General features: G+C 44.9%; 1 long non-coding RNA gene across 1 annotated transcript; it reads left to right on the top strand.

Annotated features, from left to right (window-relative positions):
• The first annotated feature begins 635 nt into the window (after positions 1-635).
• Positions 636-5,273, top strand: LOC108641633. Its single transcript, XR_001922169.2, has 3 exons — positions 636-1,246; positions 1,454-2,726; positions 3,514-5,273. It is a non-coding gene; the product is annotated as an uncharacterized LOC108641633 (long non-coding RNA).
• Positions 5,274-15,195: the final 9,922 nt, after the last annotated feature.

Raw genomic sequence — 15,195 nt, 5'->3', positions numbered from 1 at the left:
CCCGGTTCAGCCTCCCCCGGCCCCACTCAGCCCTGCGCAGCCTGACCCAGCGAGTCCTGGTGCAGCACTCCCAGGCGGCGCTCAGGATCACGGAATCACAGAATCAATTAGGTTGGAGAAGACCTCTGAGGTCACCGAGTCCAACCTTTGGCCGAACACCGCTATGTCAACTAGACCATGGCACTGAGTGACATGTCCAGTCTTTTCTTAAACACCTTCAGGGACAGTGAGTACACCACCTCCCTGGGCAGCCCATTCCAATGTCTAATCACCCCTTCTGTGAAGAAACTCTCCCTGATGTCCAGCCTAAACCTCCTGGGTGCAGCTTAAGACTATGTCCTCTGGTCCTGTCACTGATTGCCTGGGAGAAGAGGCTGATCCCCACCTGGCTACAACCTCCTTTCAGGTAGTTGTAAAGAATGATAAGGTCAACACTGAGCCTCCTTTCCTCCAGGCTAAACACCCTCAGCTGCCTCAGCTACTCCTCACAGGACTTGTGCTCCATTCCCTTCACCAGCTTTGTTGCCCTTCTCTGGACAACTTGGCTCACCTCAGCCTGACCTCTCCAGCCCAGCTGGGTTTGGTTCAGTTTGACCCAGGGGAGCCTGGATCGGCACAGCTCCTTGTCTTGGCTGATGAGACCCATAGGGAGAATTTCCATACCACGACGCCATGTGTCCAGTGGGGGATCTGGCAGCCAGTTGGTAAAAGAAGAGCCCGGGGAGCCAGTGTTGGCCCCACAGCAGCGTGTCCTGAGGTGATGGGGCTCCTCAGCCCATACGTCTGGTTTCTCATCACCCTTGTGTTCTTCCCACTGCACCTTCCCCTCGTGAGAGCTCAAATCGACATGTAGCCATGTTCAGCATTGCTATGGGGTCTGTGCTGGCATTCTGGTAGCATTGTGCAGCTTGTTTTGTAGGCCAGTTTAAATGTTTTTTTGCTGCAGTGAACAGTGCCATAACTATGAACACTCTCTCAACTCGTGTCTATAGCTACACCTTGACGTCTGTCCTCAGGACTTGTTTGGTCCACAGAGGAGGGGGTAACAGGAGCTCACTATTGAAAAGAAAGTTTGGCCCATGAATCTGAGTAACCAGCAGTGAGTTTTGGTTTTGCTTTCTCCACCAGGTGCTCTGTGATCAGGCAATCCTGGGAGAAGAAATGTGTCTGTCCCACCCAAGCTCATCACCTTGACCTTCCAGCTTCCATAGGCCCCTCCCATTGAAGCATCCCTTTCCCATTGCAGGTAGGGAGATGTGCCTTCTCTGCTCTCATTGCATAGGGATATTCAGTCTCAATGTGGCTGCAATTCCTGAAGGAGCCACTTGCTCATTTGTCTTTCAAGTCTAGTCTGTGGGATTTAGTCTTCAAGGGACCTTCAAGTTTTGGTGTGGAAATTGTGTTTCTGCTCCATTGGGTTTCAGTTTCTAAGTTCTGCTAATTTTCTTTTCAGGAACAGAAATGGACACTTGGAGAAAAATCTGTGGACTGCTAGTAATGCGATGAAGGCAAGAGCTGATGAAAGCTTTGAGGTCTTCCTTCTGGGCAGTCACTCCCAGGGAGAAGCAGCATATCCTTTGGAGGTGGTACCAGAATCCACTGCTTTGGGGGCATTACAATGTTATAGTGATGCTCCTGCCACTGCCAGAGGTTTGGCCATAACACCAGACAATATATGAGAGTGCAAGCCTTCTTTCCAACCCTTGGCAGCCCATGGCATGCTCTTTTGGGTGGAAATGCTGCCTATATCCCCACCCCCTTCCCACCCATTCATTCCTCTGCAAAGCATAGTTTGTCACCCCCTCGGCTGTGCTAATGCACCCCCCAAGCTGAGGAGTGACACTGCTGGATCTGCTGAATGGTCCCAGCTAATAATACCCCCCAATACCTCTTTATTTTGGAAAGTTATTCAAGGATCCAACTTGCAGAATGGCATGATAAACATCTTGGCAAAGCTGAGTTGGCAGCAAAAGGAAGTGTCAGGGCAGGAGTAAATGGTTAGGGGCAAAGAAATGGCAGGAACGTCTTCAGCTGCTGTACAATAAAAGACCAGAAGTAATGATTTGACACATTTCTACCCATCCTGTGTCTTTTTTTTTTTTTTCCAAATGATGTTGTGATCACACAGACCTCTAACATCCTCAAAACCTTTCATGCCAAAAATTTCCGTGGTCAGCAGGAACATCAATGCACCTGAAGTGGGGAACGTGGCATTTAGCAATTGGTTACTACAGAAGCAGAATAAGGGCAGAGTTATGGCCATATGAAAAACCCAGGGCACAGTCTTGTAATTAAAAGGCCATCATAATGCATGTACCACTGAGGAGGACTGGGTATTAATCACTGTCTGATTAATACTTGAGAGCTTGTCTGTGTGATCTGGATGTATTTTTATGTGCTCGCCTTGTGCATGCACGTATTTGGCCCAGTGGTGAGAAGCAAATGTGTCTGAGGCTTGGAAGCTGAAGTTTCACTTGATCTGGCTTCTTGAGTCATTTCCTGTGGATTTGCAAGATCTCATATTTGATCTCTGCTTTCACTGTCCTACTAATTTAGAAGCTGCTGAGCGATGTATTCTCTGAATGATTTCTCTCCCTCCTGGTATTACTTTCATGCCGATAGATACTCAATTTTATTTCTCTGATATTCAGGTTACTGTGCCGGTTCTTGCGGGTGGTGCATTCGAGATGACTGACTTTTCTGAATGAAAAGGCTCCCTCTCAGAGGTGTGATTTCTGTTTGTGCCTTGTGTTGTTTGTATACAGAGTTTCTGCTCAGACACAGAATAGTGCTTCCCTGTGATGTGTTCATTACAGTACCTAGAATTAATTAGCTATGGGTGGCAGAGCTTCAAGGCAGCAGCTCCTGCATACTAACGATTTGCATGCTGTGACTGTCCTGTGTTTTGTATTCAAAAGAAACATTTATTTTGCAAAGTAATGCTTTAGCTGTTGCAGAGAATCTGGCATATGGACCTCGTTTCTGCTTGGATTGGAATGGACTTCCCTGAGTGCTGTTACACCTTTAGCTACCACTTATTTAGGGTGAGAAGTAACTGGAATTTGAAGTGGCAAACTTCAGGATGGCATTTGCTGCAGGCTTGCAACGTAACCTCCTACCTTCACTTACTCTTGCTTGTGAAACCTTTGAGCTGAAGTCTTCCACACTGTTGATTTAGGAACCTAAATATGAATGTTGGTACCCTGTTGACTGTGCTGAATTCAATGATTTTTCCACTGACTCACTCGGTGACTTTGAATGAGTGAGGAGTGGAAGTCAGCAGTCCTGAATCATGCCATCCTCCAGACAATTACCCCCCTCACCGATAATTCTTTCGAGCAGCAATCATATTTTAAAAGCAATGATTACATCTGTGTTTTCCCCCATTATAATCACTCAGAATTTAAGAGCCACAGAAACAATCTGCAACATTTGCAGTCAGCTTGAAATCTTTCAGTTGACACTTTTTGGGAGGTCAGAGACTGTGAAAATACTAAGGGTTCTTTTCAGCAGGAGTGGGATTTCAGCATGCCTTTGGAGAATTGGTTTGGAGAATTGTCAGGATCATTTCAGGCACCTGCCAGGGGAAGAGAAGGTGGAGAACTCCTTGCAGTCTTCCCAGGATGTCGTTTTGGAGGGTGGTAAGATCAGAGCAGGAAAGCAGAAAGGACCCTCACTGCCAGATGAACTGATTTGCTCAAGAACTGACTATGCCACTGTTTTCTAGTTTTTATTTCTTTGTAACTCTGTGTTTTACTAGCGCTGAAAGTGGCAACAAATCTTAGGAGATCTCTTGTGCTGTTGCCTGTGTGATTTTTCAGGACACCAAGGGATCAACCTGGGCAACAGCAATGACTGTGCTGGTGTCTGGGAAGGCATTGACCAGTGCATGCAGTCAGCCATGAGTCACTTGTGTGGGACAAATCTGCTGTCATTTGTAGCTGATTTCACGAAACCATGCGCTCTCCTTCACCCTCTCCCAAAATACAAACAAGGTTTATTGAAATGAGGAGACTGTGAGGAAAAGGGGTCTTTTCAAAACCCTTGCTTTCTAACTGGGCACTCTGTTGCCCTCGTAATATTCAGCAGTATGTGATTTATAGCTCCCCTGACACGATGGTTTGGTGTTTCCTTTGTGTGCATAACTTCCTTTTGATATAAAGGGATGATAACAAACCTAAACTGTAATCTCACTAGCACATGACACGTTGTCTTTGTGGTGCAGATGGCAGGAAAATGCTCTGATCTTGAGTTCAGCACTTCAGCCTTCCCACCCCCACCCCAAATTCCACCCTGGTAACAGGGTGGTCATTAGCAAGTTTAGTGAGACAGCAGTGTTGGTGGGGGCGATTCCTTCAGATGCAGTGATGCAGGATGATGTTTTTGGGAGTCCCACTGGAGTTGAGTCCCTGGTATGGACTCAGCAAGAGATGGGTGCACAGCTGCTTCTTTATCTTCTTCTTACCTTTTTGTGCTGAATGACTAGAAGGAAAAACTGCTACAAAACCTTCACTTACCACTGTCAGTCCCCCAGCAGAGCTTTCCTTCTGTGCATTCCCAACTCAGCGTGCCCTGGCCCATCAAATCAAAAAAATAATGTGCACGAACTCTGCAACTGTCACAGCAACCTCAGGATTAGTCCTAAAGCTGGGCTGCTTTTGGCATGAGGGAAGGGCTGCTCTTCTCTCGAGATGCCTTTCCACCCTTGAGAGGTTTCTGCATTTTTGATACAGCTGCTTCCAGAGCCTCATGGGAGCTGAACAAACAGATGTCAAATAGTCTGTTCTTACTTCAGGGAGCACAAAAGTGGATGGGTCTGGGATAAACACTGGAGCTGTGCACACCTTTTCCTGCCCTCCTCGGGGATTATTTGAATTAGGCTTGAACCCTTAAGTGTATTTCAAAAAGTTGCCTTCTGATGGCCAAAATTCACTTGGGTGTTCCTCCCTGTCTTGCACAGCTATTGGGAGACCAACCATTCTGAAGACTCATGTCCCCTTTTATTGCAAAACTCTTTGATTGGCCTCAGCAGGTGACACAACGAACAGTTGACTACTTACTTTAGCAAAACCAGTTTTCATGGCTTGACCTCCTTTTCTGACCCAGTGTCTTGCTGTGAGTAGAGGGTCCTATTCAGTGTCTGAGCAGTTGTAATTGCAGGATTACCCAGTCCAGGCCCAGACGTGGTAGAAACCCCCCCACAGGCATTGATCAGGAAAGGCTTCTGGAGTTAAATTAAGCTTTTGAAATATGGAAATGAGGACATGGCTTAGTCAGGCGTTCAGTGGCATATGATACACAGGGGAAATGAGTTATATGCACCCTATTTGTGTCCCTCTGAACCCAGCCCTCAGCTTCAGGGCTGCTCGGTGACATGACCCATGCAGAACTTTAAAGATGCTTGACAATGTTTGATTTCAAAGGGTGCCAGTCCACCCTCTTCTCCAGGCAGATATTTTTCCTTGTGTCAACATCCTCATAACAACTCCAGCTAGGCAAATATAGCACATGGCTTATGAGTGTCCTGGAAGGACTCAGAGGTGGAGAGTTAGAGCTAAAGAAGGTTCATGGTTAACCCCATGCACCACTGAATAGCTTTTCCAGGGATAAATCACAGCACATGATGAAGAAGCTGGGAGGAGAGTTTAATGGTCCTGCAGAGAGCACCACCTTAGACAGTCATCCCTCAAGATATTCCCAAGGATTCTCATGGAAAATAATCCTACACTCCTTTTATGTCCTTGTAATCACACACATATTATGCTTCCCTGCCCAGTTCTAAGGAGAAAAGTAATTAGTCACTCCACACAAACCTTTTGGGACTATGCATATACTCCAGTATGGAATACAGCTCTGTCTAGAAGGGAATAAAAATGCACAACTCTGCTCTGTGTGTGGTTATTAACAGAAGCTGCCATTCGCAGGAACTGGGTGCAAGGCCTTCCATGTGCTCCCTGCCAGCTGCATCTCCAGCAGCATTGGCTGCCAGGCTTAACAAAGCCCAGAAATGGAAGCCCAGGTTATGAGAGCTTCACACCTGTAAGGCCAAAAGCACAGGCTGGACTCCTGCTCACAAAACTCCCTTGTTTTAGATAGCAGGCTCTCCAGTTTCTTAGAGGAAAAAAAAAAAAAAGAAGAAAGGCTGGTTATTGCTGGGTGTGTGTTCTGACCTTAAAAGCTGAAAGTAAAAACTCTTCCAGATATGGGGTGTGCTGAAGTGGCAGCTGAAGGGCTTTTTTTGTTCGTTCTACAGTGAATACCATCGTGTTAAAATTGCACAGGGAGGAGTGGGGGTTAATTTAAGATTTAGTGTGACCAAAAAGAATTATTTAAAAAACAACAAATGGACGACATTCTGAAAAATAAGCTTGATTTCCATAGTCAGGAGTACTTGACTTAAGTTGCAGGGACTGTGAAGGAAGCCTCCTGGATCCATGGCAGGTAAACATTTGCTTTTGATTCTGTTTTTCTCTTCAAGTGTCGAAACCCCAGCATTTACACTTAAATGGATGTGCTGTAAGCTATGTTTAGGAAGAGAATTTCATCCCCTCCTGCACGTACTTTTAACACATGATAATTATTTGACTGCAGCTTTACAAAGTATGACTGGAGGGATGGTTTGTAAGGGAGGAGTTACATGGCACTGATAACTGCCTGACTCAGCCCCACTGAAGGCAGTGGCAGCAGGATCAGGCCATCCAGAAGAGATATTTTATTTTAAATGTCAATTATGTACCTTCAGTGGCTTATGGTAAATTCCTGCCTCCTGATTTCACGCGTTGGAGAACACGTGTGTGCTGGAGTGATGAATGTCTTCAGGGTCACGTGTTCAATGTGGACAGGAATCTCTGCATTTTATAACCTTTTTTTAAAAAAAAAAAAAAAAACAAACCAAGGAGCCAGAGAGCTTATGAAGATGATGTTTTGGGTGACTGATACCATCAGTTTTGTCTTCATCAAACATATCACAGAGTCTGTGCTCTTCCTTTATTTTTTGCTTTCTGCTTCTTCTCTCCCACCTGATCTGTTCCTTCTATACAACAGGAGCTATAGTCCAAGATTCATCAAGGGGGGAAAAAATTGCCCTAACCACATGTCCAGATGCATTACCTTGCATATAACTGGTTCTGCTTGTGCCGAAGCCATTGCCACATTACCAGTATTTAATTTATTATTGCACAAAATGCTCTGGATAGCTGTGACATTAAAAAGCTTTTCATAAATTGGTTCCTGCTCAGCTCTGAAGAGATTTGGGTCTTTTCTTTGATGTTTTTCGGTCTAAGAAAGTGAAAGCTCTCCTACAAGACTTGATCAAAGTCCTGTGAGATGGCAGTCTGAATTTTGGCCCTTCCTCTCTTGGAGGAAAGCAAACCAGGACAAGTCTTTGTCTTCTTGAAAGAAACATGGATAACTGTCTTCTTTAAAATCCTGTGAGGATGGAAAGCAGAGGTTATTTTCACTTTCCTGTAGAAAGGTCAACTCTATCCCCTCTGCAGATGGACTCAACCTCCCCAAGTAACAGGATGAGCAAGGCACCTTTTGAGAAGGGTCACCAGAGCCTGTTGCTTTGTGCTTTCTGAAGAATGCTGGCAGTGGAAAGGGCTTCATGCCACTACCATACAGCTGTCACCAAAATCACAGCCAGAGGTTTATTTGATCATAAAATCTGCTACAGCAGGGAGCAGTGGAAGCTCTGCAGTGACTTACTTTGCTGCACACAACTACCCCAAAAGGGGCTTTGACCTTTACACAATGGCACTTTGTTATATAGAATTTTCTTATGTTAGTTTTCCAAGTATTGAGGGGAAGAGGATCACTGAGAAACAGGAGATCTTGAAAAAAAAATTTAAAAATGTAATAAATCATATATTGTGACTTTTGATATAGTTAGTACATCCATGTAATAACGTCTGGTATGACTAGTCTTCATTCGTGTCCTTCACAATCATTTGTAGGGGTGAAGAGTGTTGCTCTTCCATTACAGCAGAAGAAATCACAGCCTGAGGAGATACCCAGGTGTCAGGGAGAGGACTTGAACTCATGAGCATTTGGGAGTCATCTAGGACAGGAAAACAACATCTACTCGAGTTTAATTCCCTATACTTTTTTATGTATGTCTAGTTGCTTGGCTGTGAGTGGTATTTAAATCCCCTGAGCCCCTCCATTCCCTTGTAATTTACTATCAGAAAGGACAGAAATAAATTCTAACATGTTTGTGAGACATATCAGAATTACTTCAAATTTAGGAGAATTTTGGATTAAACTTAAATGCTTCAAAGCCTAAATATCACACTGCTAATTATCTTCTTATTAGTTTAAATCATCATGGATAAAAATGAAATGCTGCTGTGAAAACTGCCCCATCAAACTGAACGTGGTTGTAGCTGTTTGCCTGGTGTGGCCTGAGTAAAAGTGCTCTACTGTGCATTTCTACTTTAGAAAAATTCTTTATGCCCTGATTTCCAAGTTCGAAAATAACTCTCTACAGATGAAACACATTTTTCACCCTTCAAAGAAGTGTTTTCACCTACAAATACTCCTTGCTGCCTAAACAAGAACCCTTTCCTTTACACTTGTGCCAACATGTAACTTGGATAAAGAATTAAACTTAGATTCTTAGTTATAATGCTTCCCCTGACTTTTTTTTTTTTTAAATAATGACTGTAAGACCTGTGCCTTCTTCTTTCTGAATTTTAATCTTTCTAGTGAAGGTGTGTTTGAAGAAGGCACACCCTTCAGAAAATGTTTTGTGGTATCGTATTTGTGCCTTTAGTGTTGAGGACGAGCTTGCCTTTTCAATATTAAATGCACTTTTCAGGGTCTTACATCACAGAGGCCTAAATTAAAACATGCTTACCATAAAGGGGTGCAGCATATGCATTCATCCTGGAAATTGCACTGTGACATGAAAGATATCCAAGCACTGCATGTAATTTTGAAGATGAGCAAGGCTTGGCCTTTCAGATGTCCCACGCGAGGGAAGCACCCACATCCCGCAAAATTGTAAGCTTCTGAATCATGGAAGTCGGATCATAAAGCCTCTAATTCCCACTGGTTTGAAGATGTGTGGGACTGTGAAAATTAAGCCCAGTGCTGGGTCGGGGGTGGATGTGAGCCTGTGCAGGAACCCCTGTGACCTGGCACCCAGCATGACCCAGGGAGCTGCAGAGCTCATGGATGGGGTAGCTCTCACTTTCTGCCTCCCAGCTCCTCCTCCACGTGGTTTTAAGGCTCCGGGGTCAGGATCTGGTTGCTCACCACGGTGTGAAAATTTTGCTTAGTGGCTTGCAGGCTGAGAAGGGCTGGTCATGCCCTGTGTAAAGAATTATTTGTTTAGATGTAAGTGCCTTTCTCTTAATTAAGCCTGACAAAGAAAATGTTTCCCCTCTGGTATGGTGGTATAGACGAGGAGTAAGACCACTGGCACCCTTATTTTGGATATATATACCATGGTGAGACCAGCAGCTGGCCTTGAACATACCGTGAAGGTATGCAGCTATGGGTGCACCTTGCTGCAGGCTGTGCACCCCTGCAGATCTGGAGACCTTCTTTCTGGGTTCATATGGGATTAATACCAAGTTCATTCTCCACATCCATGTCTCCCAGGGGCCAAACTGTAGCTTCCAAGAGCCATCAGCTCCATGAGCCTGTGGGTATACAGAGGGAACTCCCAAACTCCAACCAGAGTGAGCCTTCCTGCCTCTGTTCAATGTCAATTTTTACTCATAACTGTTGCAGGGACAAATTTTGAAATCCATTCCAAGTGTTGGATATTGGCAATCCCTCTCCTAAAGTGCCATGGTTGGAGAGTATCCTGGGCTAACTTTGGAGGCTCTAGACTCTCCTGTTTCTAGATATTGCAGTAAATGTTGTTATTTAGCCTCCTGTGATGTTACTGGGCTCTACACAAATGTCCTAGTCAAACTCACAAGGAAGAGGAAATATGGGAATATTTACCACCAGAAGACACTGCCTCCCTTGACATTTTTGTCTGCAAAACAATGACTTATAGAGAGTTTTAAACTGAAGGTGTTGTTGACTGTTTTCTTTTTAATTTTTTGATTTTTGTTTCCTGTAGGAGACCTTCTGAATTCCTTAATGTTGTCATTGAGTCCTAGGGATTTCTCTCCCTCTCCTCTTCCAGTTGTGCTAGCTACATCTCCCAAGTTGCCTGCAATGTGAAATTGCTGAGGGAAGACATTTCTGTTTAAACTGAAAGCCATGAATACAAGAGCTGCTCCTCCCAAAGGAAATGTTGTTGTTCTTTTTACTTCCATGTCCTCAAATAAGTCATAATCTTTGCTCTGTACCCTGGTATTTCCACTTGGGACTTCCCAGTTTCCTATAAATTCTGTTTTACTCTCTTGCTGAGTCTGTGGAACCAGATACTAAACCATCTTACTGGAAAAAAAAAAAGAAAAGAACAATAAAACCCTAATTGAAATATTTTGCTGAAAAATGCCACACCATAGTGATTTTTGAAACAAAAGCCCTAGAAATACTTTTTTTCTTTTCTAAACTAGGAAAAGAAAAGCAATTCACTTTTAGTGGAATTGGAAGTCTTGTGTGGTATGCAGTGCCAGCTTCAGGAAAAGGAGAGCCTGACTTTGTCTTTTTATGTGTATTTGTGTATCTTTGTTATCAATATTGTAGAGTCACTCTTGTCAAGTTTTGCCATGATGTTAAGGAGAAGGTGGCTGTTCCAGGTACTGTGAACTCCTCTAAAACCTCAGTCAAACCTCAGGGGCTCTGCCCCCCACTTCTCTCTGACGGAGGGCAACCAGATGTCCAAGCTCTGTGTCCATTCTGGAGTCCTAAGAAGAATCTTTGGGATATTGTTTTGTCCTGTTTTTTTTTGGGGTGTGTGTGTGTGTTTTTTTTTGTTTTTGTTTTGTTTTGTTTGTTTTGGGGGTTTTTTTGTTTTGTTTTGTTTTTTTGGTTGGTTGGTTGGGGTTTTTTGGAGCTGGATATAGTTTTTCTCCCAGCAAGCCATTCTTACTTTTCAGTGATCTGATGTTATTCCATGCCAAGAAGACAGGAGTCTCCCATGCAGGAGACTTGTGCCTGACCCACCTCACTACCCTCCCCAGCTCTTCCTCCCTTCACTGCTCCTTTCTCCCTTCAGAGTCATCACCCAACTAAGTTCCTTATAACTTTGGTGCATTTATACCCTTGTTCTCCCAGATCTTGAGGGATGAATTCCCTGTTGATCCCACCCAGAGGGATCATTCTTTTGTGTCTAGTGACTTGAGGCTGCACCATGCTGCACCTCAATCCGGGAGTCCCTGGCCAAAACCCAAACACCATGTTCCCCTCCACCACGTGAAAATGAAAGTCAGCTTGGCCACAGCGAAACCACAGAGCCGTGGCAGAGCCTCATGTGTTTGTGGAGATGGTGTAAAGCACCCAAGCCTTTTCTTCGGATTTTCAAGGGGTGCAAAATACACAGACGTGTCCGTCAGCGGGACCTCCAGAAGGACAAAAGGCCACTGGGATCCCCACTAGGAAAAGCTGCCCTAAGGTCGGTGACACAGGATTTCCGCAAGCTTGTGCTTATCTTATAGACAAATCTCCTGGGGAGGAAAAGTCAGACACACACACACAGGTACAGTGAGCACAGCTGTCTGTCGTGGGGCTGTAAGGAACCGCCAGAAACCCAGGGAGGAAGATGCAAAAAAAAAAAAAAAAAAGAAAAGGGGAAAAAGGCGGGGAGGGAAGAAGCTGTTTTTCTCAAAGCTTGGCTGCCCTTGCAAGCAGAATAACATCACAAAAGAGACACATGTTAGGCAGGTTTAGACTATTAAATCCTTTCAGTGTTCTGTAGATGGTGAAACAGAGGGAGAGAAATTTCACTGTGCATGAGTGCAGTGGTAACATGATGTTTTCAGGAGAGTGCACCCATGAGCAGGCACAGCAGCTTGCCATGCTGATAAAGCTTGTTTCTGGTCTGGAATAGGGGAAACTGAGCCATGGGAGCAAATCGACTTGCCAAAGCCATACAGCGAGTGTGACAGAGTTAGAAAGATTAAATACGAACAGATTGCCCTTACCCTTCCTGCTTCATGCACGCATGCAAAGACAGTGCCTGCACTGAGTGTTTCCGATGCTCCTGAAATTCTGAAGTCAGGTGGCCTGAATAATATTGACTCGCTTCTTATGTAGAAGTTATAGATAGAGTAAAAGTGAGCCACTCGAGTGTTCAGTTTGCCCCAACAGGAGCAGAAATTTGTTGCTTGCTCCATGTTAGCCCCTGCACTCTATGTCAGGGAGGCTCAAAGCAGAGAATATGCCCTCTGAGAGATCTGGGGAAATAAGAGCTGCCTCGGTTCAGGGGCTGAGCTGGAAAATGGAGAGAAAAAGAACTGGATTGGATCAAACCAAAAGGCAAGGTAATTTTTCCCTTTTTTTTTTTCCCTGTTTTTGTTTGGTGGAAATGAGAAAAACCCCAATGTGTTATTTTGGGTCAACCCAAATCACATTTTGAATGTAATGTTTTGTTTTGAGGTTAGTTGCCCCTCTTGTTTCTCACACTTTCTTTTATTTCAGGTCTCTTTTGAGTGGAAAATGCTACTTCAAAATAGCAAATCAAAGGGTTGTGTTTAAGAGGCAGTGAAATAAAATGCTGTGGCATTTTCAAAACAAACCATTTATTTCAAGAAATGTAGATATGTATGTCTTTCCCCCATAAATTTTGGATACAGTTGTAAATGTTTGCCATGCCTCATTAATCTTGGAAGTTCCAAAATTGCATGGTTTGGGTTTGTCTTTTTTTTTTCCCAAGATATTTTAGTGTTGGTTTGGTTTTTTGTTTTTTTTTTTTTTTTTTTTTTTTTTTTTGTGTGTCATTCAATTCCTGCTGAAGCAATTGGCCCTGCAGAAACAACAAAAGGGAGGTGTGTGACCTGAGGAATGGGGGGTCATAAGATTTCAGGGCACAGGACAAGGCTCACAAGAGCACTTGGGTCAGAGGCCAGTCTATAGCTGAAGGCAAAAGCCTTACCAGTGCCCTCTTATTTCCCAGCAAAGCTACCAAAGTAGCAGCAGTGAGGAAAGAACAGAGGCCACAGGGGATGGATGTGTGTGGCTTCATGTTGCTCGGTTTTAAATGGCTGTGCCACTGGAGGGTTGGTTTTCTAACACCCAGATCACCAGCACAAACCTTTCACCCCAGGCTTTCTCAGTTTGCTGGCAGGTCCTAGGGAGGTAGATGTGTAGGGTTGTGCAAGAGACGTTGGGGTCTAGTTTTATCACTATGCACCCCATGCCCTGTGGCGATCTGCAGGGCTCTCTCCTTCAGCTGGTTTGCCCTATTAGGTCTATGGATGTGTAGGTGCACTTGGAGCTACTCCTCTGCTCCCGCTGTGGGCCTGCTTGCTCGCCAGCAGGCAGGCCAGGGATATATGGAGGAGCAAAATGCCTTGTGCTCACTCCAGATAAGAGAGGTGATGCTGATAGGCATGAGGAAAACATCCCAAGCAACTGACTGAAGCAGGAATGTGGTTTGCAGCTCAAGTGTTTGCCTGACTTGTTGGCACTCTCGGGCAGGGGCAGACGGGAGCTGGTCCAGGGGGACTGTGCTGCACGACGATGTCCAGTCCTAGAGCTTTTCTTTCCAGCCATAACATCTACTGCGAAGGCAGTAGCCCTTTAAAACCAGATATATGGTAACTGGCAACCTAGGTGAGAGGCCTTCCCTTCCCAACCAACAAATAATGCTGTGTGCTTTGACTAGCAGGGGACAGACATTCGAAATTCAAGCTGTTTTAAGTGAGCAAATTCTTTTCCGATTTTCCCAGAGCTGGCCAGCTGTGGCCTTCTGTGGTTGCTCCATCATGAGATGTTTTGTAATGAAGTGGTGGGGTCTCAGCAGGCCTTATTCTGTTGCTGGAACAATGGAGCATGGACTTTCTTTATATCCTGAAGGGCACCAAATAATAAGAACAAGAAAAGTTGTCCAGCTGTGCTTCATCTGGACTAGTTTTCTCTTTTAATTTTTTTCAGTCAGCCTTAGTAGACAGTACGGCTGCTTAACTCACTTGTCTTCTGAGGAGGATACTTGAAATGTAAATAGAAAACTGGTTTTAAGAAGTGAAGTGTGTCTAGCATGAAGAAGTAAGAATTAGTCCTGCTGGAATAACCTTCCTTTTGTTGGGATTATATTACGGGGGGATTTGGTCTGCTACTTGGGCAGCTCCGTGCTCAAGCTGGCTGTTGTTTTCAACATCCAGAAATTCATTCCTAACCTTACTCACCTCAGGTGATTTGCACTTGAAAAGATCACATAGCCTGGTAAATTTGGGAAGGATAAATAAAGGAATAGCAACACCAAACTGCCTTCTGGCTAGTAAGGGCTGTGGTTACTCAGGTTTCTTGGCAGTGCTGGGCTATTCACTACTTCAGTTTAACCCCCTTCAAAGTCCATGTAGAGGTGGAGAATTGCAGGCAAATCCCGCTGGCTGGTCCTGCACCTCAGAGCAGTGCCCAGAGGTGGCTGTCACAGCTCAAGGTGTCACAGAGAAGGAAGCCAAAGCATCTGTCAGGCCCCCCTGGCCTGTGGGAGATGCGCCTGTGAAGGTGCAGGCAGATGTTTGCTGCTCACAGCCTGTCTCCAGTTGTCTGTCACAGTAAGGTGAAAATGAACCCAGTAAGTGGCTTAAAGAGCAGATTTTGAAGGGAGCAGGTCAAGGGACCTGTGGGGCCTGGCAGGGGGAGCAACTCAACCAGCACAGCTGCAGCCTGAGGAGAATGGGCAGCTCCACCTGTATTTTCCTGCTTGGAAAAGACTGGCTGGCAGGTAAAGCCCACTGCAGCAGGGGCCTGGGAAAAAGGGGGCTGCAGATGATTCACCTGCATCTATTGAAGCAAATCAAGTGGGATTCATGGAGAACAACTTATCTGCTAAGCCTGTCATATTTGCTGTCGTATTTTTTGTTGTTTTTCTTGTTGAAACCACTACAGAGAGCAGCACTTTTCCAGGAGCCTCACTCCAGCAATGAAACTTCCCTGTGGCTTCCCGCCGGCTTGGGGAGGATTCGTGACTGGGGATGCTTTACCTCTTCCGTGCCAACTCGACTGGAGCCGTGTCTCAGGATAGTTCTTTGATATCCTGTACAAAGACTTGCTCCTCATTTGTAATGAAATAATATGTTTCTGCAAAGTTTAATCTGATTAAAGCACAGAGAATTGGGATGGGGG

This window comes from Manacus vitellinus, unplaced genomic scaffold, assembly GCF_001715985.3.
Source record: "Manacus vitellinus isolate BGI_N305 unplaced genomic scaffold, ASM171598v3 scaffold_70_pilon, whole genome shotgun sequence".
NCBI lineage: Eukaryota > Metazoa > Chordata > Aves > Passeriformes > Pipridae > Manacus > Manacus vitellinus.
This window is presented reverse-complemented; position numbering and strand designations above follow the sequence as displayed.